The sequence below is a fragment of the Castor canadensis genome, chromosome 5 (assembly GCF_047511655.1).
Source record: "Castor canadensis chromosome 5, mCasCan1.hap1v2, whole genome shotgun sequence".
NCBI lineage: Eukaryota > Metazoa > Chordata > Mammalia > Rodentia > Castoridae > Castor > Castor canadensis.
Window position 1 is genome coordinate 131,830,309 of NC_133390.1, and position 26,115 is coordinate 131,856,423.

At 41.3% G+C, this 26,115-nt stretch overlaps 1 long non-coding RNA gene and 1 other non-coding gene across 2 annotated transcripts; both read left to right on the plus strand.

Moving 5' to 3' along the window:
- Positions 1–4: 4 nt before the first annotated feature.
- Positions 5–25,310, plus strand: LOC141423337 (uncharacterized). The gene is made up of 2 exons (XR_012448119.1): positions 5–548; positions 24,061–25,310. It is a non-coding gene; the product is annotated as an uncharacterized lncRNA (long non-coding RNA).
- Positions 3,540–3,643, plus strand: LOC141423640 (U6 spliceosomal RNA). The gene has a single exon (XR_012448479.1). It is a non-coding gene; the product is annotated as a U6 spliceosomal RNA (small nuclear RNA).
- Positions 25,311–26,115: the final 805 nt, after the last annotated feature.

Consider the following 26,115-nt stretch of genomic DNA (forward strand, 5'->3'; position numbering starts at 1 on the left):
CGGGGGCGGCACGTCGAGGCCCAACTGCGCAAGCGCAGCGCTTAGTGGCTGGTGGGGGAGTGGTGGTGGTGGCCTCAGTCCTACTTAGTGGTAGAGTTCCCTTGCTCTTACAACCTTGACCGGCTTGTGGAATTTGTCCTAGATCCCTCTACATCTAATTTTCTTTCTTTTTTCTTTCAAGGGAATACGTGATAGAAAATGCATCAATGGTGGAGAAGGCAGAGTGATCAAGTCTCCCCCATTCTTAGCCCTATTTTCTGTTGTCTTCCTGGAAGCCACCAAGTTGCCAGCTCCTGGAATGCAGCCCTACTTGTTTACTCGATATCGCCGAGATCCGGGCTGCCCAGATGGCCACCAAATCGGTCGCCTTCCTTCCCGCCAGGGACGTCCCTTTTCTCGGGTGCCCTTGCAAGAGGCTGCCCACTGAAGGGCATCTGGCCACTGAGGTGCGGGTGCGCTCCGCATCTGGGCCCCTGGAGAGCTAAGACGTGAGGATTCAAATCCTCGAATGGTCACAAATTTGTGGTCAAGACAGGACACCTCCGAGGGTAAGTGCAGGACAGGGTGCATAAAACAGAACTGGCAATCAGGGCATGCAGTAGTCCTGCAGATCCACTCGACAGACTGCCACCCACGAGCACCTGGTTAGATAGTGCCCTCCTTTTACTCTCCCTTTACCTCGTCAGACCATCGAGGTTTGCTTATGACTGCAGCTGGCCATATCGTTCGTTTTTGGTGGACCCGAAAGGTGTTTGGAGTTGTTTGTTTGTGTTTTGGTGGCATTGAGTTTGAATTCAGAGCGTTGTCTTGCTTTTTTTTTTTTTTTTTACTTTATTTTCAGATAGGGTCTTGTGCTTTTTGCCTGGGCTGGCCTTGGACTGCTTTATCTCTGCTTCCCTCCTACCTGGTATTGAAACTGGAGTTTTGAACCCCAGGCCCAAACTTCTGGAATTCCATATGCCCGGTCCAGCTACTTACACCAGTACACCAAATAAAGAGGCATGGTGAAGGACAGAGAAAGGATATTTATTACACGGTCTGGGATATGCTGTAGTAAGAGGCAGAGTGAGTATGCAGCCCATGTTCAGCCATCTTTGGGGTACAGACATTAGCTATAGGTTTAAATAGAAAGAATTTGGAGCAGGGGGAGAGGTATGCACAGTTAAATAGTCTCACTCACAGATGTAGTCTGGTTGGTCATTATTTCAGTCCTTGTTCTGAAGAGGTTCCCAAAGTTGTAAACCAGAGTCACTGTCACCTGGCAGGTGGTCTATCCTAAGAAGCTGTACTGTTAAGGGTAGTTTCAGTCCTTTGTTGTAAAGATGTTATCAAGTTCTGTCTTTCCTGGAATCCAAGGTGATTGCAAAGTGCCTTTGGAGAGAATGGCTTAGAGCAAAGATAAATACAAAATAAAAAAGAGATGCTATTCTTTTCTCCTGCTTTTAGTTAATTTGTGGGCCCAAGTAAGGCATAGGGGCTTTTCAGCAAAAGCAGTTTAAGCCACTCTTACAGTATTGAAGCTGTGAATCATTACACCAGGCTTGCTTGTTGAGATGGGGTTGGGGTAGGGTGTCAGGGAGGTCTCAATAACTTTTTGTCCAGGCTGACCTAGAACTTCAACCCTCTTGATTTCCACTTCTTGAGTACCTGAGATGAGCCACTAGGCCTGGCCAGTTGTATCTTTTTATAAATAGTGATACAGGACCCCAAGGATTACCTTGGTGCACACCTGTAGATATAACTGTAGGAAAAATTCTTATAAGTATAATTGGCTATGGTAAAGAATATGCCTTTTTAAATTAAATACTGCATAGATACGTACAATGAGATGCTTTGAGGTGGCAGCGTTTATGGGAATTCGCCACAAGTGGAGTTTAATCACGGCACTAATTAACACTCCCACAAAAAATGTGAAGAAATGTTCCCCCATGTTTCACTAGTGGAGTCCTTCCAAACCTTTGGGTCTTTGCTAACCCAATGTTTATAAAACTATTCTTAACAGTTTTAATTTATTTTTTTTTGATATTTTGAAATCCCTGTTCATGGAACTGTGGTGGCTATGCTTCTGTCTACCTTGCTCACAACATCTTTTATCATGCCTCCATTTGCACCATATTTCACTTTTAGAGTTTCTAGAATTTGCCTAAGTTTTGGGTGTGCTATTTACTGCTTGGAAAACTTTCCCACCAGGTCTTTTGTTTCTCATTTGTTTAGACTTAGCTCAGAAATAAGATAAAAAAAAGTAAAAAGAACAAAAAAAGATAGCTTAAATACCATTCATCTAGAGTGGCCCCCCTAGTTTATTAACTATTCTATCATTCTTTATATATTTTCTTCATAGGACCTATCACATCAATCTTTTTTTTTTTTTTTTGACTTGTTTATTGGGGCATTGTGTTTGTTTCACTACTGAAGTGTAAGCTCCATGAGAGCAAGGAACTCTTCTGTCCTGATCATTGTTGTCTGCAGCCCTCTGCCTGGCATATGGTGCCCACATCCCACAGCCCACTTCCGACTTCTGCTCTCCACTTATGGTGCAGAGTTCCCATAAATGCTGCCGCCTCAAAGCATCTCATTGTGTCTTCTTTAGAGCTTACCTTAGGACTTCATCTGGAAGCTCTCAGAGCAGGCATATCTTGGGAGTTTAATTTCCCCCAGGGCACCTGCAGGGAAGGTCCCCAGGCTGCCTTGGAAGGACCCAGTCCCCCTTTCTTATTTGTCATTTTCAGGAATAACTAGAATGTGCTAGGAATGTAACATCTTGAGACAACAGAGAGCTGGCCAAGAATGCCCAGGCTCTGTTCCCCCTTCTTCAGTGCTTTAGCCCAGAATATAAACCCAGGGTGGGCCGGGCACTGTGGCTCATACCTGTAATCCTAGCTACTCAGAAGGCAGAGATCAGGAGGATCGCCATGTGAAGCCAGCCTAGGCAAATAGTTCTTGAGACCCTATCTTGAAAAAACCCATCACCAAAAAGGCTGTGGTGTGGCTCGAGATGTAGGCCTGAGTTCAAGCCTCAGTACCACAAAATAAATAAATAAATAAAAATAAAATAAAACACAGGGTGGGCTGCTGTCTAAGGTCCCTCATTTCTAGGGCAATCAGACGACATGCTCAGCTTTCCTGAGCCTTGGGAGATTGACTGACAATGAATCCTAGGCTTCCGTTGCCCCTTCCTGCTTATCTGCAAGCAATAAATCTGCTTCATGTCACTTGTTGAGCATGAATGTGTCTTTCACTAGACACATTTCACTAGAGACATGGTGGTGACCAGCACACAGCTTCACAGCAGCCCTTAATTTTAGGTAAATGCCTCAGACTTCTGTTCCCAGAGGTACAATTTCGAGTCCCCAGCAGGGTTAGCCTCAGTTACCCACAATGTTCAGTAATGTTTCCTTGGGATGGCTTTCCCTTCTTCCTGTGCTTTCTTTCCTTTTTTCTCATACCTACTTGTGGAGGTCACCTCCCAAATAAACTACCTGTGGCTAAGCTCTTGTCTCACACTGCCTTTGGGGAAACGCACATGAAGAAAGTAGTCGGTTCTTGCTTCAGCAACACATATACTAAAACTGGAATAATATAAAGATTATCATGGCCTCTGTGCAAGGATGACACATAAATTTGTGAAGCATTCCATTCTATATTTTTTAAAGAGACAATATTCAAAATGTTAAAAGAATTATGGTTCTTTGGAGGTTTTCACTTGTCAGCAGGAAGCAGCAGGTCAGTCCTGTGGGTGGAAGACATGGAAGCTAACTAGTACCCACCCCACGAAGGCAGGAGATGGAGTGGAAAACAGGAAACTAAGAGATAGGTTATAGCAGAAATGTAGGCAAAGCCTCTGACAGCAGGAAGATGTGACTGGCCCTGTTTTAGGAGGCTGAGAAAGTTTTAGAAGAAGTAAATGAGTTTTTAAACTACCTCAGTTTACCCGATGTGACTATGAGGAGAGGGAATCCACTGTTTTCTGTGGTGCCTGCTCAGATAGGCCCATCTACTCCCACCAAGCCAAGAGGGCAGCTGCAAATCTGTCTGCTAGATGAAGCAGGATAACATGGGCTCCGCAGTGTCTCTGGTGGCAAGGCTGCCAGTACTCTTCCTGCCGCATGCACTCCACCGCAGGGGCCCGTGACTCCTGAACACAGGGCTTTCTTTTGGCCAGAAAATACCCAGCCACTGGAATTCCAGGCAGTGCTCCAGAAAGTGGCCTTCGGCTGGCAACAGGAATATAGACCCTGACTCCCCAACTCCTCAAGCAGGGCAGTAACTCTTTGGTGTGTCAGCACTGAAACGGAGCCTCAGTTGCCCACTGTTTTGACCCAGATTGACTTCTCCTCTTTTCTGTCTTGCTTCCCCACCCCTCTACTGCTGTTTCCTGGGGTCAAATAACAACTTGTCCCCAAGTACTTGGTCAGGATTTGTTCTAAGGGGAATTTCACATAAGACATCTGTTGCTCATAGGTGATTTTGATAATAACACTGAATAAACTATCTTAAGTTGCTCTCTGATTTCTTCCTCTGGTTCCCTGAAATCCATAATCACAAATTACCAATATTCTTTTTAAGTCCCCCAGAGAAGTCAGACTCTCTTTGCTCATGGCTACCCTTTCATATTCTGAAATCTAGTACACATTTGGAACAATGAGAGGGAAACCTTACTTTGCACAGAGGAAGTTGGTTTTTATTGTTCCTCCCTGCCACACTGGCCATTCATAATGTGGTCTGTTTTGATTTCCCGATGAAATGGTCCAACAGAGGTCACCTTATACTGCAGTGACAAGCTGATTGAGACAACTAGAAGTATAGCTACGACACAGGCAAGTAATATTCTAAGTGATTCATTAAATACCTGAGTAGGAGGGGGCTGGTGTGAATAAATTGTCCTGTTATTTTGCTGCTACCCTCTCCCCAATGCTTTTAACATTTTACTATTAAGTATGATATTACCCTTTATCAGATCTAGATAATTTTCTTCTCTTTGTGGTTTAGGGTTCTTAAAAATTATTAATGAATGTTGAATTTTATTTTGTTTTGTGTATTTCATCTGTTAAGATAATCATAAGGCTTTCTCCATTAATTTATTAATGTGGTGAATTAGATTCTCATGTTGAATCATCCTATGTTTCCAGTACAAAGCATTTTAAAATACATTGCTGGATTTGATTTGCTAACATTGTGTTTAGACACTTTGCTTCTATATTCATGAAAGAGATTGACTTTTAATTTTCTTTTTTTTTACTAGTTTTCTTTCTATACTTGTTTGGATATGCTCTCAAGATTATATTATGCCAGGTGTCGTGCCTCATGCCTATAATCCCAGCTATTTGGGAGATGGAGATCAGAAGGATGTTGGTAACAGGCCAATTCAGGCAAAAATTTAATGAGACCCCCCCATATTAATGAAAAAACCAGACATGGTGTCTTGTGCCTGTGATCCCAGCTACATGGGAGGCATAGGTGGGAAGATCGCAGTCTGAGGCCACCCCAGGCAAAAATGCAGGATCCTATCCAAAAAATAAATGAAGCAAATAAATAAATAAACAAATAAATAAAGGGCTGGGGTCATGGCTCAAGTGGTAGAGTGCCTATCTAGGAAGTAAGAGGTCCTAAATTCAAATCCCAGTACTGCCAAAAAAAAAAAAAAAGTGTAGTAGCCTTACAAATGGATTGGAGATTTTGTTTTAAAATCTTTTAAATCTGTATGGTTTGGATTTTATCTTCCTTGAATATTTGATAGAAACTGTGTTTTCTATATGAGGCATTTTAAACTGCTGATTCCACTTCTAATTCATGTTTTCCATTTCTTTTTCAGGCAGTGTTGCTATCTTTCTAGGAACTTTCCCATTTCACCTGTTTTCAACTTTATTGGCATGACATTATTCATATCTTCTTAGCATTTATAGTTATAGCCTCATTTCACTCAGAATATTATTTATTTATTCCTTCTCTTTTCTATTGATCAACATGTCCAGAAATGTGGAAATTTTGTTACTTCCTCCCTCATCAAGAACTAACTTTTGGGCTTTGTTGAACTTCCCATAACATTGTTTATATTTTAAAATATCTTCCATTTTACTATTTCTTTCTTTGTACTTTCTTTGAGTGTATTTTTGTTTTTCTAATTTAAGCTTAGCATTTATGTAATTAATTTTCAGCTCGTCTTTTTTTTAGTAAGTGTATTTAAAGCTTTATATTTCCTTGTAAATCATGCTTTTGTTCTGTCCCATAAATTTTACTATATTTTTGTTTGAAACATTCTCTAAACTCCATTATTATAATGTCTCTGTGTTCCATGTTATTTCACAATGTTTTAAATTTTTATAAAATTAATTTTAAGTTAATATTTTCATTGATGAATTTCCACTTGATTGCATTGTTCAAGGAATGTAATCTCTATGATTCTCATGTTTTGAAATTTATTGAGATCAGCTCTGCAGCCCTGTTTGTGGCTACTCATTGCAAGTTTTCCATGGTACTGAGGAAGAATGCGTATGCTTCCTCTTGGAAGCTCTTGGGCGAGTGAAATGTCTGTTAGATCATGCACATGAAGTGTCATATTAGTTAAGAGAAAGCTGAAATGCTGAAACAAAGACACCTCACATAGGCCTGAAGCATGTAGACAGTTGGTACTCAGCATGCTGACCCATAGCCAGGGGCCTCTGCTCCACGTGGTCACCACAGACTCTGCTTCCTTCAACATGTGGTGTCCAAAGTCATCCTCTCAGTACTGTCTAAACTCCAGTATGGCACGATGTGTCTTTTCCTTATCCTTGCTTTTCCAGACAGTTCTAGGCACAGAGAAAGCATTCAACAATATTTGTTATATACATAACTCAATAAAAGAAGAAAAGTCTTCTCCCTTCATCTACCTACCCATAAAATTTAATAATCAAAAATTGTTTTGAGATACTGGGGTTTGAACTCAGGGCTTTATGCTTGCTAGGCAGATGCTTTACCATTTGAGCCATACTTCCAGCCCAGATTTTTTCTTTTAAATGTTTTATTTTTCTTTTCCAATGAGTAATACATGGCATGTCTCAGAATTGCAAAGATATAAAAAAATGTACCATGATCATCTTCCCAGCCACCAGTTCCCTTTCCTGGAGGTTACCACTGTTAACAGTTTGTTTCTATTCTACAGAGGCATTTTGTGTATATACTAGCATATGTGCACAGGTTTCTAATTCATTTTTCAAACCACAACAAAATGGTTCAGCTTCTACCTTATTTATTCCCTTGTTTCTGAATTCACCTTTGAGAATGTGCTGATTGTTATTTGTTGAGTAGACACTAGGTGTCAGTATATAACCATAAGAACGGAGGCTAGGGGGTTGTCCAAAAACAGTAAGACAACAGGTCTCTCAAATATGTGTATATGTATGCCTATTTTAATATTCTAATGGGAACTCAGATAAATTTAACATCTATTATAAAACTGAGCTGTGGAGTCTGACATAGGACTCACGTGTTTAGTTTCTGGAGAAAAACACAATTAGAAAGCAGTTTCCTGTCCAGACTCCCCAATTATCCTTCCTAAATCATGTGTTTGCTTAAGTCTCATTCCTCAAAACTGTTAGCTTCAAATGATTTAAACTCAAACCACAAATGTAACCTGTGGTGTCGTAGTATCAGTGAGTTCAAAAAAAGAGTTAAGCCCTATGAGTTTGCTCATATCTGTAATCCCAGCTATGCAAGAGTTGGTGCTCAAGAGGATTCCTGTTCAAGGCCAGCCTAAGCAAAAAGTTAGTGAGACTCTGTCTCAACCAATAAGGTGGGAGTAGTGGTTCATTCTTGTCATCTCAGCTGTGCAGGAGGCATAAATAGGATTGTAGTCCAGGCTGGCTTGGGCAAAAATGCTAGACCCTAGCTGGAAAAAAAAAGACTGAGGCATCACTCAGGTGGTAGAATGCCCACCTAGCACAAGCCAAGCCCTGAATTCAAACCCTAGTATGGGTTTCCTCCAAAAGAATTGACCCCTTTCCTTGTGCATGTTCTCTACTCTCCTCCCCCATCCCTCAGCCACTAAGTTCCTGTCTCCTGGGGGCCATGCCTTACCCATTTCTCCCACGGTTCTGATGAGGTTCAAGGTATAGGCAAGAATAAATGAGTATTTCCTTTACTCAGTGCCCTTCCCCAATCAAGGTATGCATTCCAAATACATCGTCCTATATGTGTTTTTCATTCAACACCACACCCTAAATGTAATTCATTATTAATACCTACAGAGATAATTAAGTTTTTTTAAAGCTCTTTTAAAATTGAGCTATACTTTACTTGTGGTAACTGATCTTAAGTGTTCAAATCTTTCATACATATTCACACCTGTGTCACACCAATCCTTTATGATGGCCTGGCTCTCGTATCATTTTCATTCCGACACATGGTATAGTGGCTGGCAAATCCAGATCTAATTCAAAGCCTGCTGTGTAAAAGAGTTTGTGTGCCAGTATATTAAGCCTTATGAGTGTTACAAACATGGAATATCCTTAAGGAGCTAGCATCTGTCCACTGAACAGTCAGGTTACAAAGCTATATAAAATAGTAGACTGTGTTTAGGAGTCTAATAGCTATAATTAGTCATCTTCTTAATCTCTGCCTAAGATACTCCTACACAGCCACCGTGCATTCATCAAGATCAGAAATGTAGCCAGGTATGGTAGCGTACACAAGTAGTCCTAGCTACTTGGGAGGCTGAGGCAGGAAAATCAATTTGAGGCCAGCTGGGCAACATAGGGAGACCTCATCTTAAAAAAAAAATCAGAAATTTGACACTGATACAAGCTATCATTAAATCCACATAGCCTAAATTTTTCTGATTTATCAATAGTATTTTTAGAGAAAAAAAATTAAGCAGAACAGAAGATTTTTTATTACTGTTCTTCCTTTCTGGTCCAACAGACAACCTTAGAGCATGTATTGCATTTAGTTGTCTATTAAATTTTTTTTCCATCTAATTTTTCTTTGTTTTTCATGACCTTGCCATTTGTGAAGAGTATGAGCCAGTTACTTTGTGGAATAAATGTCTCTTTGATGTGGTTTGTTTCCTTCAAAACAATGTGACAATGTGTCCCAATGTGACAGTGTTGAAAGATGGTGGGGCCTCTAGGAGGCAGTTAGGCCACTAAGAATTCACTCATGGAATTCTTAGGAAGAATTCATGGGGAGTGAATTCTCTTCCTGGGATGGATTAGTTACTACTGGAGTGAATGGATATAAAGGTGATTGGTCTTCTTCTGTCTTCTCTTTTGTTCTCTCTTGCCATCTGATCTCTTCTGTACTGTGTCCGTTTCCTCTTCTACTTTCTGCCATGATTTGAAAGCACATGAAGTCCTCACAAGAAGCCAAGCTCTCAGACTTAGAGAACCATGAGCCAAAATAAACCTCTTGGGTTTGTAAGTTACTCAGTGTGTCAATCAGCTTTTGAAATGCTACGACAAAAATGCCTGAGATAATAAAATTAAAAGAAGGAAATGTTTATTTTGCTTCATGGTTTCAGAGGTTTCAGTTTATGATTATTGGCTCCATTACTTTTGGGCCTATGGTGAGGTAGAACATCACGGTGGGAGCAAATCATGACAGCTGGGAAGCAGAGACAAGGGACCAGGGTCCCAAGATTGCCTTCAAGGACATATCTCCAGTGATATGACTTCCTTCCTCTAGGCCTCCATCACCTCCCAATAGTGCCACAGGCTGGGGTATAGCCTATGTCCCTTCTTTGGGGGACATTTAAGATCCAATCCACAATACCAAATCTGTTTTAGCATCAGCAAATGGACAAAATCATCTCTTAGTTTGTGTTTGTTTGGTGTTTCTTCAGAGCTAAGTTCAGGTTTGCATTGTTGGTAGCAATGCCACAGAAGTGATAGTGCATTCTCAGCACATCATATCAGATAACATTTGACATGATGTCAAATTGTCTCATTACCTTTGATGTTAAACTTTGATCACTTGGTGAAGATAGTATTTGCCACTGTGTGCTCCTGGTGGAGCCTGTCCTTGGCCATGCACTTTTTTTCTAGCCTGGCACAACTCTAGCTTTTTTGCTCAAGTCAAGTTTCCTTAGCTTCACAGTAATACTTCCAGATCCCCACTGCTTTGACTTGAGTTCCCTGGAAGCAGAGTTGAGAAAGGAGGGAACTGGGCTGTTTCTAGACCAGCTCCTGTCAGTCTTTGGTCAAGCAGCAATTCCCCTGCCTATCTGACCTACTGAATATGGACTTCTGGAAAAAGCCTCAGGCACAGAGATCATATCTTGGCAATGGAGTTGATACTGAGGGCCAAAGGAAAAGAAGGCCTGATGCCTGCTTCATAAAATCTTAGAATTTTAGGGAAAAAAGAATAATCTAGTCCTCTCTTTCCTCACCCCAATTGGGTCAGGGATGAGCTTCCTTGAACATTGCATCCTCAGTCATGAAGAGGAAATTCAGACAGGATAACTTACTGTTGGCCCTATTTCCCTCCGAATCTGACAAAGGCAGTTACCATACCATAGATTTAGTCATCTCCTCATAGGGCTTCTCATTGGTTGGCTTGAAATAGAAGACTTAAATCAGTTCCTACCATCCCAGATCAAACTCTGAATAGTAAGTATAGAGTTCCAATGTCTTTATGATTTGTTGAGAATAATCAAAGGTTGATGAACATAGGTAGATGGTGGTAGAATGGTAGAGCAAGCATTAGACTGTAAATCTAAAGATAGAGGTTGAATCCTCTTTATAACAAGTCCTGAGGTGATAGTTCACATTGATTTGGAAATTCAAAGGAGCATCTTCAATTCTGCTGGGGCTTTCCCTTACTTTTATCCCTAAATAGTGGGAAAAGTAGATTGAAGCCAGTTGATTAGAGTATTTTAGCTGTTAACTAAAATTTCTTGGAAGGAGAGTCTATCAATCTATTAAGAATTTAGCTTAATTAAAGTGTTTGATTTGAGTTTGTAAAATGTAAGATAAATGCTTGCAAGCCTTATTATAGGAATTAAGTTTAAGTACTTACTCAGGACTTTGAAGGCTCTTGGTCTTTTTCACTTAAATTCCTAGTTTAAGGCACATAATATAGGTGCTAAAGGGAGGATTAGAGATGTGATGATCAGTGGGGGGAGATAAAAAAATAATCTTTGTTTTATGTTTTACTATTGTCATTTTGCTTTTATATTATTAGTAGTTAGAAATAATATTAGAATTGTAGAGTAAGTTAATTGTATGTAGAAATAAATTTAAGAGAGCTATTACAGCCATGATAATGGGTAATACAATGCTGTTATTTTTCATTGTTTTATGACTGATAATTCAATTAGGTAGGAATTCTGTTAGGGGAGCAAGTCTCCAAGTGATAATAGAGTAGTTAAAGTTACTAAGGTAATTAATGGAAGTTTATTTTATGAATGAAATGGAGTAGTAGTGTTGGAGTTGATATTATTAAATATTACAAATATTGTAATGATTGGATTAAGTTGCATTAAGTCCTCCTCACTTAGAAGGACTGATAGATTAGCCATAGTGAGAATATGGTTAGAGTCAATTGTTGGAGAGATTTGATGTAAGATTGAAATTGGTGCTGGTTTCTGTCAGTTTAATAAAATTATTTCAGAAGTCAGAGAAATGCCTTGTGTTACTTCTGGTAGACAATGCCTGGAGACATCTAGGTGCTGCTCTACAGGAACAGGATATTGTAAAAGTGGAATCCCTAATTACTTGTATCTTTGTGCAGTCTGTGTTGAAGGGGGAGGATGACCAGCTTTAGATGAGCACTCCAAAAATAATTAACATGCCTATGTGCAGAGTTGAGGAGGAATCTGACCCAAAGCTTTTTTTTTTTTTTTGTGGGACTGGGATTTGAACTCAGGGCTTTGTGCTTGCAAAGCAGCCACTCTACAGTTTGAGTCATACTTCTAGTCCATTTTGCTCTGGTTATTTTGGAGATGAGGGTCTTACAAACCGTTTGCCCAGGCTGGCCTTGAATCCCAATTCAGGCGTGAGCCACTGGTGTCTCACCTGACCCAAAATTTTAAGGTAAGGGAGAAAGCTACAAAAGGAAGGCAGAGGTGCCAACTTTTATCCTGCTTTTAGTTACTCACTGTGCATCTGCAGGCTCAAGTGAAAAGTCAATATTTTAGTGAATACAGCTTCTAAATCCCTGTTATCAAATTATGAAGTAGTAGAAGAAAACATAGAGGAGCACTTCAGAACATTCGAATAAGCAAGAATTTTTTGGATAAGACCCAAGAACATAAGAAACAAAAGCAAAAATAGACAAATGGCGTTATGTAAAACTAAAAAGCTTGTGTGCAGCAAAGGAACTGATCATCAGAGCAAAAAGATAACCTACAGAATGGGAAGAAATAGTTGCTAACTATCTATCTGACAAGGAGTAGATCTCCGATTATGTCAAATACATAAGTTCTGGAAATCTACTATACAACATAGTGACCTTAGCTAATAACACTGTGTTGTAGACCTAAAATTTACTAAGGGAGTAGAACTTGTGCTAAGTATTCTTCTAAAACAACAACAACATCAACAAATCCCCCAAACAATAAAGGGGTGAGAGGAAATTTTGAAAAGTTATGGATATATTTATGCCTTGAGGTGGGGATGAAATTTATGGGTGTACATATAATCCATCCCCAAACTCATCAATATGCTTTACTAAATACAACTTCACATATGTCAATCATACCTCAACAAAGCAATTTAAGGGAAAAAGAATTAAATCCATCCTTCTCAAACTCTTCCAAAAAAATAGAAGAGGAGTGAACTTTTCTAATTCACTCTATGAGGCCAGCATTGCCCAAATACCAAAGGCAGCCAAAGTCACTACAAGAAAAGAGAACTACATGGTAATGTCCCTTTTGAGTGTATATACTAGGCAGGCTGGGCTGCCTAAATCCTGTAGACTAGGTGACTTAAACCACAGGAATTCATTTCTCATGGTACTAGAAGCTGGAAGTCCCAGATGAACGTTCAGCAGGATTTGATTTCTGGTAAGGGATTTTTTTCCCCCTGATTTGCAGATGGCTGCCTTTTTACTGCAGTCTTCATTCAGTTTTACTTTGAGTACCTGCAGGGAGTGACAAGGAGAGCTCTCTCTTTATTCAGCCAGTGGCTCATGCCTGCAATCCTAGCTACTCAGGATTGTTGTTTGAAGCCAACCCAGGGAAATAGTTTGCAGTACCCTATTAAAAAAAAAAAAACCCATAACAAAAAGGGGCTGGTGGGGTAGCCTGAGGTGTGGGCCTTGAGTTCAAACCCCATACCGCAAAAAAAAGTTAATGGATTAGAAGTGTTAACATTGGGCTGGGATGTAGCTCGGTGGTACAGCGCTTGCCTAGCATGCGTGAGACCCTGGGTTCGATCCCAGCACCAAGAAAGATTAAAAAAAAAAAAAAAGTGTTAACATTGTTAGCATGACAGTACTCCCAAAAGTGATCTACAGATCAATGTGTTGACTTTTGAAATCCCAAATGCCTATTTTTGCATAAAAAATGAAAAAAGGTGATTTTAAAATTCATTGAGGATTTTAAGGACTCCCAAATAGCCAAAGCAATCTTGAAAAAAAGAATTTGAAACACTCAAACTCACCAATTTCAAAACTTGCTACAAAGCTGCAGCAAATGAAGAAGTATAATGGCGTAAGTATGAATGTATAAACCAAAGGAATGGAATTGACAGTGTGGAAATAGACCCATAAGTCTATGACCAATTGATTCTTTTTTTTTTTCTCAGTTGAGTTCTTTTTTTCTTTAAAAAATTTTTTTTTATTCATATGTGCATACAATGTTTGGTCATTTCTCCCCCCTTCCCCCCCCTTTCCCTCTGTCCCCTTCCTCTCCCCCCATACCCCCTTGCTACTAGGCAGAAACTATTTTGCCCTTATGTCTAATTTTGTAGAAGAGAGAGTATAAGCAATAATAGGAAGGACCAAGGGTTTTTGCTAGTTGAGATAAGGATAGCTATACAGGAAATTGACTCTCATTGCTTTCCTGTACACGTATGTTAGTTACCTTCTAAGTTAATTCTTCTCGAACTAACCTTTTCTCTAGTTCTTGGTCCCCTTCCCTTATTGGTCTCTGTCACTTTAAAGTTTCTGCATTAGTTTCTCTGCATTGAGGGCAACAAATGCTATCTTGTTTTTTAGGTGTCTTACCTATCCTCATACCTCCCTTGTGTGCTCTTGCTTTACGATGTGATCAAAGTCCAGATCCCTTGTTGTGTTTACCCTTGATCTAATGTCTGCATATTGAGGGAGAACATATGATTTTTGGTCTGAGCCTGGCTAACCTCGCTCAGAATTATGTTCTCCAGTTCCATCCATTTACTTGAGAATGATAAGATTTCATTCTTCTTCATGGCTGCATATAATTCCATTGTGTATAAATACCACATTTTCTTAATCCATTCATCAGTAGTGGGGCATATTGGCTATTTCTATAATTTGGCTATTGTGAATAGGGCTGCAATAAACATGGGCGGGCAGGTGCCTCTGGAATAACCTGTGTCACATTCTTTTGGGTATATCCCCAAGAGTGGTATTGCTGGATGATATGGTAGATCTATGTTTAGATTTTTAAGAAGCCTCCAGATTTTTTTCCAGAGTGGTTGTACTAGTCTACATTCCCACCAACAGTGTAAGAGGGTTCCTCTCTCCCCGCATCCTCGCCAACACCTGTTGTTAGTGGTGTTGCTGATGATGGCTATTCTAACAGGGGTGAGGTGGAATCTTAGGTTTTAATTTGCATTTTCTTTATGGCTAGAGATGGTGAGCATTTTTTCATGTGTTTTTTGGCCATTTGAATTTCTTCTTTTGAGAAAGTTCTGTTTAGTTCACTTGCATGTTTATTGGTTCATTAATTTTGGGAGAGTTTAGTTTTTTGAGTTCCCTATATATTCTTATTATCAGTCCTTGGTCTGATGTGTAGCTGGCAAATATTTTCTCCCACTCTGTGGGTGTTTTCTTCAGTGTAGAGACCATTTCTTTTGATGAACAGAAGCTTTTTAGTTTTATGAAGTCTCATTTACCTATGCTATCTCTTAGTTGCTGAGCTGCTGGGGTTCCATTGAGAAAGTCCTTGCCTATACCTATTAGTTCCAAAGTATTTCCTACTGTTTCCTGTATCAACTTTAGAGTTTGGGGTCTGATATTAAGATCCTTGATCCATTTTAGGTTAATATTGGTATAGGGTGATAAACATGTATCTAGTTTCAGTTTTTTGCAGACTGCTAACCAGTTTTCCCAGCAGTTTTTGTTGAAGAGGCTGTCTTTTCTCCATCGTATATTTTTAGCGCCTTTGTCAAAGATAAGTGACTAATTGATTCTTTTTGACAATTGATTTTTGATAAGGTGGCCAAGATCACTTACTGGGAAAGAAAAGTCTCCTCATCAAACAACACTGGACAACTGTATATACACAGGCAAAACAACAAAACTGGACATCATATACAAAGATTAACTCAAAGTAGATCAAAAGGTATAAATGTAGGAGCTAAAACTATAAACTGTTAGAAGAAAATGTATGGATATATCTTTATGACTTTGAATTTGGCAATGTTTTCTTAGCTATGACAACAATAGTATAAGGCAATAAAAGAAAAACTAGACAAATTAGACAAATTTGGGAGTTGACAGAGTGGCTCAAGTGGTAGAGTAAGTGCCTAGCAAGTTTGAGGCCCTGAGTTTGACCCTCAGTACTGCCAAAAAAATTTAAAAACTTGTTGACCAAAGGACACTATCAAGAAAGTGAAAACGAAACCCACAAGATGAGAGAAAATATTTGCAAATCATGTATCTAAGAAGGTTCTGGTATCCCAGGATATATAAACAACTTACAAATAAATGACCCAATTAAAAATGATGAGTCGGCTTGAATACTCTTTTTTTTTTTTTTTCCCAAAGAAGATTATATGGCCAAAACACACAGGAAAAGAAGCTAACATCACTAGACATCAGGGAAATACAAATCAAAACCATAATGAGATACTCTACTTCCAATAGGTTGTCTTTAAGAAACAAAAAAGAGGAAGAAACAAGAGTTGGTGAGGATGTGGGAAAAGTAGTCCTTTGTACATTGCTGATAAGAATGTAAAATGGTGCAGCTATTATGGAAAACAGTGTTTTGGTTCCTCACAAAGTTAAAATAGAATCACCACCTTATACAGCAATTCAAATTCTGGATATATGACCAAATAGAACTAGAAACAGGTATTCAGACAAATATTAACAAATATCCATAGCAGCATTATTTACAATAGTCAAAACATGGAAACAACCCAAATGTCCATTATTGCCAGACAGATAAACAAAATGTGGCATGTACATACAACAGAAGGTATGTACTGAGCCCCAAAAGAAAGAAGTACTGAGACCTGCTACACTCATGTGGAATGTTCAGAATAGGCAAATCCTGTAGAGATGAACAGTAAATTAGTGGGTACCAGAGGCTAGGGAAGAAGAAAGAAGGGGAAGGGGCTGTTAATAGTTTTCTTTTTGGATTAATGAAGATATTCTAAAACCAGGTAATGGTAATGAATACATAACTGAATATGCTAAACCCAGCAAATTGTGCACTTTAATAGGGCAAATTTTATGGCATGTGAATCACAATAATTAAGCTGTTATAAAAGTAGCAAGTGTTTTCTTTTTGCACCATAGCTATTAAATTTATGAAGTTAATACACATTGACATAATTCTCATACAATTGATGTAGCTTAATCAGATTTTGCCATTCTGTTAATGTCTTTATAACAAAAAAATATCTTTGATCAGTTGTCATGTCTCATCTCCTTTAATTTGGGACAAATTCTCAGTCTTTCCTCCCCCCATGAGCATGGCTTCTTCCTTCCTTCCTTCCTTCCTTCCTTCCTTCCCTCCCTTCTTCCTTCCTCCTCCCTCCCTCCCTCGTTCCTTTCTTTCTTCCTTCTTTCTTCTCTCTCTCTCCCTCCCTTCCTTCAGCCAGATTTAGTTTTCTCTGCAGAAAAGAATATCATGGCTTCACTTAAAGACTTAATAATAGCCAAATTTTTTTTTTAAATTATGGTCTGTCTTTTTTTTTTTTTTTTGTCAGTACTGGGGTTTGAACTCAGGGGCTCATGCTTGCTAGATAGGCACTCTACCACCTGAGCCATTCCACCAGCCCTGCACTCTGCCTTTTTAGACCTGGAGAGGCATATTGATGATTTCCTGATTAAAAAAAAGAGTAAGGTGTTCTTTGCACCTCAAAGAAGTTGAAAAAGGCTTGGACCTCTTTGATTCATTGAGAATTCAGGTATATTAAAACATAAATAGGAAAAATGGGTTTTGACTATGATGAAATAAGGAATAATGGTTGCCTATGGGGTTGAGGCAGGGGTGAGTGGAGGGTAGGATGGGTTGGCTGGGAAGGGTCCCTGAGAACTCTCTGAGGTGACAGGGGACATACAGTTGTTCACATTCATAGAAGGGTATGCTTGGGAGTCAGAGATGACTCTCTCTCTATATTACCCCCAAGTACCCATAACATATCTTATTAGTGGTATGGGTGCTCATTGTGAGGGCTGAGGGTGCTGACATTGGCAACTCAGTGTGAAATGCACCAGAAACACAATGTGTGATGGGTGGATGGGGCACAGGTTTGTGATAAGGTAAGTGTGGCAAAATTATAACGATGGTGGCTCCATGTAGACTCCTCTGAACACCTCTCTAAAGGTTGCTTTAATTTACTATAAATTCTATCAACTCTTCTGTGTGTTTTGAAAATGTAAAGGATAAAATGAAAAATAAAATAAAAAATGAAGGATAAAATGATGGGGGAAGACAAATGACCAAAAGTTACAGTATATTTTAGTTGTCTGTATTTAACAAGTAATGCCTTTAATGTGCCAATGTACAGAGTAATGAAGTTGGGCCGTCCACAAGATAACTGTAGAATTATTGAAAATACTAACAGTATTTTAAGAGGTGTGGTCAGGTCATGGGAGGCAAGTTTAACATTATATGAAGCAGTTTTTAATTTTTAAATTCTGAAAGTGTAACTCAAAATTGTACCATGTTTTGTACAAATGGAGACTTTTATACAGAATTTGGAGACTCCTCCAAAGCTTGAATTTGTTGGAGCCTGAGGTAATATGGTCCTTGTGCTCTGATGTTGACATTCATTACAAAGGAGCTCGTCACCATGTTTTATAGAGGAAAAGCAATAATGGGACAGTCTGTACACACAGGAACCCCAACTAGCCTCTTCGCCCCTGAAGGCCCTTTAGCTCTTTGCTGTGCCTGAAAATAACAAAGCATCTACATTTACTAAGCGGGAGGTGACAGGTCCTCCCCATCTCTTTCTATTCATGGCTTCAAATTAACAATTAGTGGCTTGAAAAATGAGCCAATCTGTCTCCTGTAGGGGAAAAGCCATGAGCCAAGCCAATTAGCATCCTGGTTCTGGCTGCCTTGGGAATTTAATTTAGTCTCACGGCCCATTTAAGGTCTCCAAATCTTGTTGTGTCCTGAAGAGGGAAGTCATGATTGTTAACTGAGAGGAAGCCCCTGGGGATCCATGTGCTGAGGATGCCCTGCTGGGTTGGCTGGCCAGGTCCCAGGGTGGGGCGGCCTTTGTCAGGCCCACATGCCTTCTCTATTCTTCTCTTAGGACCTAGCAGCTGGCTTCAGGCAGCACAGGCGTTAACCACCCGCAGAGGGAGTGGCCGCTGCCCTCAAATAGCTGCACACTTGAGCAGGTCTTTTGTCTGCCTAGTAGACATTCCAACTGCCCATTACCAGTTGGCCTTCACACAAAGGAGGGTGGCCATGCGCAGGACAGTCTGTCTGGGCAGCATATTGTTGAGTGATCTGTGACAGTTTGTAAGTTGCACCTTCTATGGAACTAGTACAGGGAATGGATGCTGTGCTGGAGAGGACAAGGGCCTAGGGAGGGCACAGGGAGCAGTGATTAAAGCAGATGATTTAATTAAGGAACTTTGAGGAATTGTGGAATCAAGATATTGGGGCTCCAGGGGACATTTGGGAAATGATCTAAGACTTTTCTCTCCAGGACGCAGTCAATCCTGATGATATGGAATTTTCTTTTAAAGAAATTCCAAAGCCTCCTGCATTTAACAACTGTTGCTGGAGAAATAATCTTTCAATGATTCTTATTTAAAAACCTGCTTCTGCCTTCTCAAGTGGTCATCAGGAACAGCTGGTTGTCCATCTATGATGCTTCAGAGTTTGAAAAATTGCTGCTAATGATAACAAGGACATTGATCATAGGCCTGGTCTTGTTAGGCCACCTCATTATACCCTTCTCACAACAGCCCTAGGTGGTTGAAATGATTGTCAACATTATAGAGATGAGAAAACTGAGTGAGGGTTAAGCAACCAGCCTACTGACATAGGAATTCAAGTCCAACCTGGCCTGTCCCCAAGCCTGTGCCATATGCCCTCCTCGCCCCTCCCACAGCCTTCTCTGCCAGTGTTGGCTTTTTACCCCTGCTGTCTCGTTCTGGGCATGGCTCCCTGGACAGCAGGCACTGGGCCCATACTGTGGGAGGGATGGGAAGAGTTTGCTGCTGACTGTAGGGCTTTGCTTTAGCACCCCGACATTCACAGCACCCAGTACACCCGGGCATGCAATGAGCAATGGCCAATGTGATCTCGGGAGAATCTTCCAGAAAGCCAGTGTGAAACAGTTGTGAATGATGTCGCAGAAGTATCATGAGAGCCAAACAGAGGTGATGGAGGGAGCTGCTATCATGAGATTTGGCTTCAGAGATGTCAAAACTAGTGACATGAAATAGGAGAGGCAAGGAACAAGTAAATGGTGAGGATCAGGGTGAGGGCCACAGGAAGAAGTGAAGACAGAGAACTGATTCCCACAGAGATGTGGCCTGATTGTGACTGACCACCTGCAGGCCACTCTGCACACAACCCACACACATCAGTGGCCTGGGAGTCTGGGTCCCCTTCTCCCTGTGTCATTGCATCCTCTGTGCCCCCTTGAACTGTTGTACTGAAGCACCTGCATGCAAATGGAAGAACTTTGTAGATAATTTTCCTTGGGGGAAATAATGACAGCCACGGAGTAATTTGGGGTCACAGGGATGTGTGTGCATGAACCAGAGACGTGTGTGAACTGAGATGCAGAGTGGCTCCCTAGAGCTGGAGAAGCAGAAAAGGTCCCCAGCATCTTTGGTGCCCTTTGTGCCCAGGTTTCACTTGGAGTAGAAGGTAGAAAGGTGGCTTCAGTGGTTGGTAGTATCAGGGCCAATGTCCTGTGGCTGTCTCAAGAGTAAACCTGCCCAGTGGGAGCCACAAGTGAACTGACTTTCCTGACAGCTGAGGACAGCATTGTGGTTAAATGTGGAGCTGGAATCAGACAGTGCTGGGCTTGACCTTGGTTTGGTCACTGTTTTAGTTTGGCTTCTCCCAAAGCAGACCACAGACTAGGATTTGTGTACAAATCCTATAGTATAGTATAGTATAGTATAGTATAGTATAGTATAGTATAGTATAGTATAGTATAGTATAGTATAGTATAGTCTAGTCTAGTCTAGTCTAGTCAATGATAGAGTAAGTAATATGTCTCCATTTTGTGAATCGGCAGTCATTTTATCCTTAGGCCTCACTTCTTGAGAAATGAAGCCTCCCTCCAGGCAGCTCCACTCTTAACAGAAATTCCCACGCTCTAAGACAGCTCCACCCCGAACAGAGACTCCCGCACATGCACTAACTTCCTTAAGCTTCCTTAAGGTGTTGTTTCTATAAAAGCAACACCTAGCCCAGAGTCAGTGGTGCACCATCTTTCCCTGGTCATCCTGACAGCTCAAGCCTGTCATTAAACCTTGCTCTTGGACGTGAGATTTTTCTCATGAGCTTTCTTTGCTAGTGGAGTTTTTCCTAACATTTTGGTGCCGTGATTCGGATCGGGTACGCTCCCAGCACTGACTTGCTCTCTTGGCCCCCACCATTCCACCCTATCTCTCTCTCTAAAAGTTAAACTCCCATTCCCTTCCTCCAGGATTTGAGCTGCTTTGCTGGGACTCCACCCCAATCCTTGAGGGAATCCTCCCTCAAGGTCCTCTCTCAGTGAGTTCTGATCTCACGTTTTCATTTCCTCGAAATCCTAGCACTAGGTCTTGGCTCCCTTTCATCCCTGGAGACTGGATGCCCTAGGACTGTGCCCCCAGTGATGGAGATGTCCCTCCTGGGAGTCCCACCTCTGCTCTCTCCTGAGGAACTGATATCTCGGGGATGCCAGTCGTATCCTCTCCTCTGTTAGGTCCCTTAGCCTAATGCCTGATCTAAAAAGGCCCAAAAGCTCATTTTTCTCTGTAATCAGGCCTGGCCCCAATATCCATTAGACATTGCCTCCAAATTGCCACTTAATGGCACTTCCAATCCCACTATTTTAAGGGATTTATACAATTTCTGTGAGCGTGTTGGTAAATGAAAGGAAACACTTTACATCCAATCCTTTTCCTATCTCTGCACCAAACTCTCCCTCTGTACTTCCTGTTCCCCTGTGCAGGTTCTATTAGCCTCTAAACCAGCCTCTAAACCAACCAAATCCTCTCCTGAGCCTCCTCCTTCCCCATGTAAGCAGACTTCTTTATGCTGCTAGCCCTGCCAGTCTCTTCCTATATTCCTGAGGGACTTTCCTGTCATGGTGTCAAGCCAGCTGCTCCTTGCCAACTTTGGCCTCAAGGCAATTCCTGCTCTGGGGGAGCTCATGCTCCTAAAGATCTTTTAGGCAACTCTTAGTCAATTTTAACTTTATTACACATCAAAGCTTTTTATTATACACTTTTAAAACTTACTCAGACCTTCATACAACATACTAGTACCAGTCAATGGGAGCAACCTAGAGGCACACATGATCAGTAATCCCTCAGGCGTGTGTCATGCCTCCAAGCTCTGCCTTCCACTCCCTTACCTAAGATGTCAGGACACCTTTTCTGCTCCCTCCATGGTCTCACCGAGTGTCCTTTATCTCTGTCTGCCTTCCCCTCCCTGGGCTTACTGGGACCCTGGCCTCCCATGAAAAACTCATAGCATGGTTCTTTTGACTTAAGTTATTCCCACTAGTTTGTCATCCCCCTCTGTCCAAAGCAACTTTAAATCAACTGCTAGGCACCGGCAGAGGCAGAGGTGCCTGCAAAAACACTGCAGCTGCCACACTCATGCCCTAATGCTGCCCCCACAAGAGGAGGAGCTCATGCACGGGGATGCCGGCCCCTGGGCACAGCGGAAATGCCTGCCATAGCTAAGAGAACCCATAGAGAGGACCCAACACACATCCTAGGCTGCCAGCCACACATGGCAGTCGCTGTAGCCTGAAACTCCAGTGCCTCTGCTGGGATGGGGTTTACTATCTCAACTAAAAGCTCAAATTCTCTTCCCCTCCAGGCAGCTATCTCTGCTGCCCCCTCCTTCAGGAACAAGTAGATTCCACAGTGTGGACTGATGGGATGACTGTAGGGCAAGTCTGGATGGCCCTCCCTATTCAAATAAAACTCAAAGATCCCTCACAGTTGCCACACCCAAAACAATATTCCCTCAAGCCTGAGGGAAGATGAGACCTTAATCATAAATTCCTTAAAAAAACCAAGGGCTACTAATTAGCTGCTCCAGCCCCAAAAATAAATTTAAAATGCTTATAAAAGTTAATTTTAAAATACAAGTTACAAAGTAAACAACTGGAAAGGATATAGATAGGTATTGAATATATTTTTTGAGAAGTTAAAGGAAAAAAGGAATGGTTTTTTTGGATGAGAAAGGATTTTGTAAAGAAGGGTTTGTCCTAAAGATTGTTTCAAACAGGAGGGATAAGGACAAGCCATAAAAGGGTCTAGTAAGTTTTAAAAGTGTATAATAAAAAGCTTTGATGTGTAATAAAGTTAAAATTGACTAAGAGTTGCCTAAATGATTTTTAGGACCATGTCAAACTAAAATCAAATTCTCTATGTCTATAAAATAACAAGGTTATCTTAATATTGTCTGCTCTGAGTAACATCTACAGAAAACTGTTATAAGGAAGCATTTTATCAAAGAAATTATTTGTGTTTTCTGCTGATCTTGTTAAGCTTACTACTAAATCAGAGTTCATTTACATATTTGCTCATGTGTCTTAAATGACCACCTTGTAACAGTGTTGTCTATACTTTATCTAAATATGGTACAAACATTTACAAAGTTAAAAATATAGATTTATATAAAATAATGTGCTAAAGCTCTCTTTTATCCAAAAGTATTACATTTAACCTGCATCCTGACAGTCAGCCCCTGTTTGCCTTTAAAGATCCCACAAACCCTTCATGGCAACTAACCTGGACAGTTTTGCCACAAGGGTTTAGAGATAGCCTTCATCTTTTGAACAGATCCTAACCAGAGACTTATTAGGTTGGCACTACCCAGAGGCCACCCTTCTTCAGTATGTTGATGACTTACTTCAGTGCAGAGCCACAGAGCCCCTCATCAGCAGGGTGACTGAGTCCTTTTTAAAACGTTCTGGCCTCTAGGAATACAAAGTCTCTAAGGAGAAGGCTCAATTATGCCTCCCACAGGTCACCTACCTAGGTGTGGTCCTAAAGGGACAGACTCACTCCCTGAGTCATGAGGGAATTGACCCAATCCTCCATTTCCCACTCCCCCATACCATAAAGCAGCTTAGAACTTTCTTGGGAGTTATAGGATTTTGCAGAATCTGGATCCCTAGATATGCAGCCCTTAGCAGACACCTTTTTATGCTCTTTCTAATATTCCTATTTGGGTCTTACATAATAAATGCTCTCAAGACTGTTTCCTTTCCCCAGTAAAGGTGCAAACCAAACCAGTTCACCCGAGAAAGCGTGTGAATCCACTGCCAATGAGAAAAACCCACCACACCAGACACCCCCCCTCCAAAGTCCTTCCTTTTGAGCCCCTTTGAAATAATGTATGGCTGCTCATTTCTCTTAGGAAACTTGCCTCCAACAGACCCTGCTCCTCTGGTTGGCTACCTATCTTATCTTAATCTTCTCAGGGAACTTCTCAGAGAGCATGCAGGCCAGATCCTGCCCCACCCTATAATAATTTCTGTTATTTTTGTTCTCCTAAAGGATCTTTGACCCTCTCCATTGGAACTTTGGTGGACTGGCTCTCATCTGGTCATTCTCATGACACCCACTGCTGTCAAGCTCAAGAGGATTCCCCAGTGGCAGCACCTCTCAAGGATAAAACACCTCAGACTCTTCCACTACAGCAAGGATGAGTACTCTTGTGTACCACTGGACCCCATGCAGCTATGCCTCTCCTGCAAACTCTCTCCCTCTCCCACTCCCACATAAGTTCTTAGTCCTCATCTGGCTCTCGATTTTCTGCCATAGGTGGATTTAAAACACCAGTAGGGGCAGTGAGCCTAATTCTGGGAGCATGCATAACACTTCCCTGCTTCCTTCCCTTGGTTATACGATCTATTAGGTCCATTATAGAGGCTACTGTAGACAGAAAACAGCTGCACATGTAATGGTGCCATGGAAATACAAACTCTTAAACCAGAAAAATGCTCTTTATGTTTCTTGCTCTCCTATTTTTAAGCTTCCTCCCATGTATCATAAAAACAGTACAAATATTTCTCTTAGACTGCATGTCTGCTATTGCTAATCAAAAGTTTAACCAGTTGTACCTCCAGGGATAGCAACCTCTACAAAACTGTCCAGAGGACTGCTGTGAGGCCCCTACCAGGATGCCACAGGAGTCTGAGGATCTTGTCCCATACAAAGCCCCCTGTCAGCAGGAAGCAGCTAAGAAGCCGACGCTTCACCCCAATTCCTGATTCTCAGCCCCTACCCTCATCATTATTAAAGTAAAATGGGGGAATGATAAAGTAATAATGTCTCCATTTTGTGATTCCGCAGCCATTTTATCCTCAGGCCTCACTTCTTGAGAAATGAAGCCTCCCCCAGGCAGCTCCACCCCCAATGGCAGCCCCACCCTTAACAGAAATTCCCATGCTCTAAGACAGCTCCACCCCTAATGGACTCTCCTGTGCACACGCTAACTTCCTTAAGCTCCCTCTTCCATAAAAGCCACGTCTAGCCCAGAGTCAGTGCTGTGCCATCTTTCCCTGGCCAGCCTGACAGCTAGAGCCTGTCATTAAACCTTGCTCTTGGACGTGAGACTTTTCTCGTGAGCTTTCTTTGCTAGTGGCATTTTTCCTAACAGTCAACCCTCCATATCCAGATTCCACATCTGTAGATTCATCCAGCCAAGGATCAAAAATATTTGAAAAAAATCATATCTGTATTGAACATGTTAGAGACAGTTTTCTTCTATCATTCTCTACACAATACAGTATAACAATTATTTACAGAGTGCCGTGGTTTGGATTTTGAGCGTCTCCCAGGGCCATGTGTTAGAGTCTTGGTCCCCAGCTTGGTACTGTTGGGAGGTGATGTAAGCATTAGGTAGTGGGAGAGCCTTAGGTCATTGGGACACACCCTTGACAGTTTCCAGACATATTCCTAAAGGCTCCTTCTTCATTTGGTGAGGGGGGTGCTTGGAGCTTCCTGTCTGTGCATGGTAGCTAAGAGTGCTTCGAAGTCACCAGGAAAACCTTGGGCAGGCTCCTCTGTGGCTTTCAAGTGCTGTCTCTTGGGGATGGTCTAAGGGGATATAGTGTCACCTACTGGATTAGACATAAGGCAGTAACAGTCATTGGGGCAGGTGTCCCTTCTCTGTCATGCAGTGATCAAGCCATTGGTCCCACATGGGGGACATAGTGGTGAGGCAGGTGAGGCTATAAGCCTCTATGGCTTGATGATATATATACCTAATAGTAGTTAGCAAGTTGCTCTGTATCACTGAGTCTTAGTTTCTTCATCTGTAAAATGGAAATCTATGACTACTTTATAGCTTTGAAATGAGCCTTAAATAAGAATGTGTGCAGAAGCTGGGCATCGTGGCTTATGTCTATAATCCCAGTTCTTGGGAGGTGGAGACAGGAGGATCATAAATTCCAGGCCAGTCTGTGTTACTTAGCAAAATCCTGTCTTTTTTTTTTTTTTTTGTGGGATTGGGGTTTGAACTCATGCGTTAGCCACTCCTCCAGTCCACAAAATCCTGTCTTGATAAAACAAAACAGAAAATGCCAACCAACCAACCAACCAACCAAC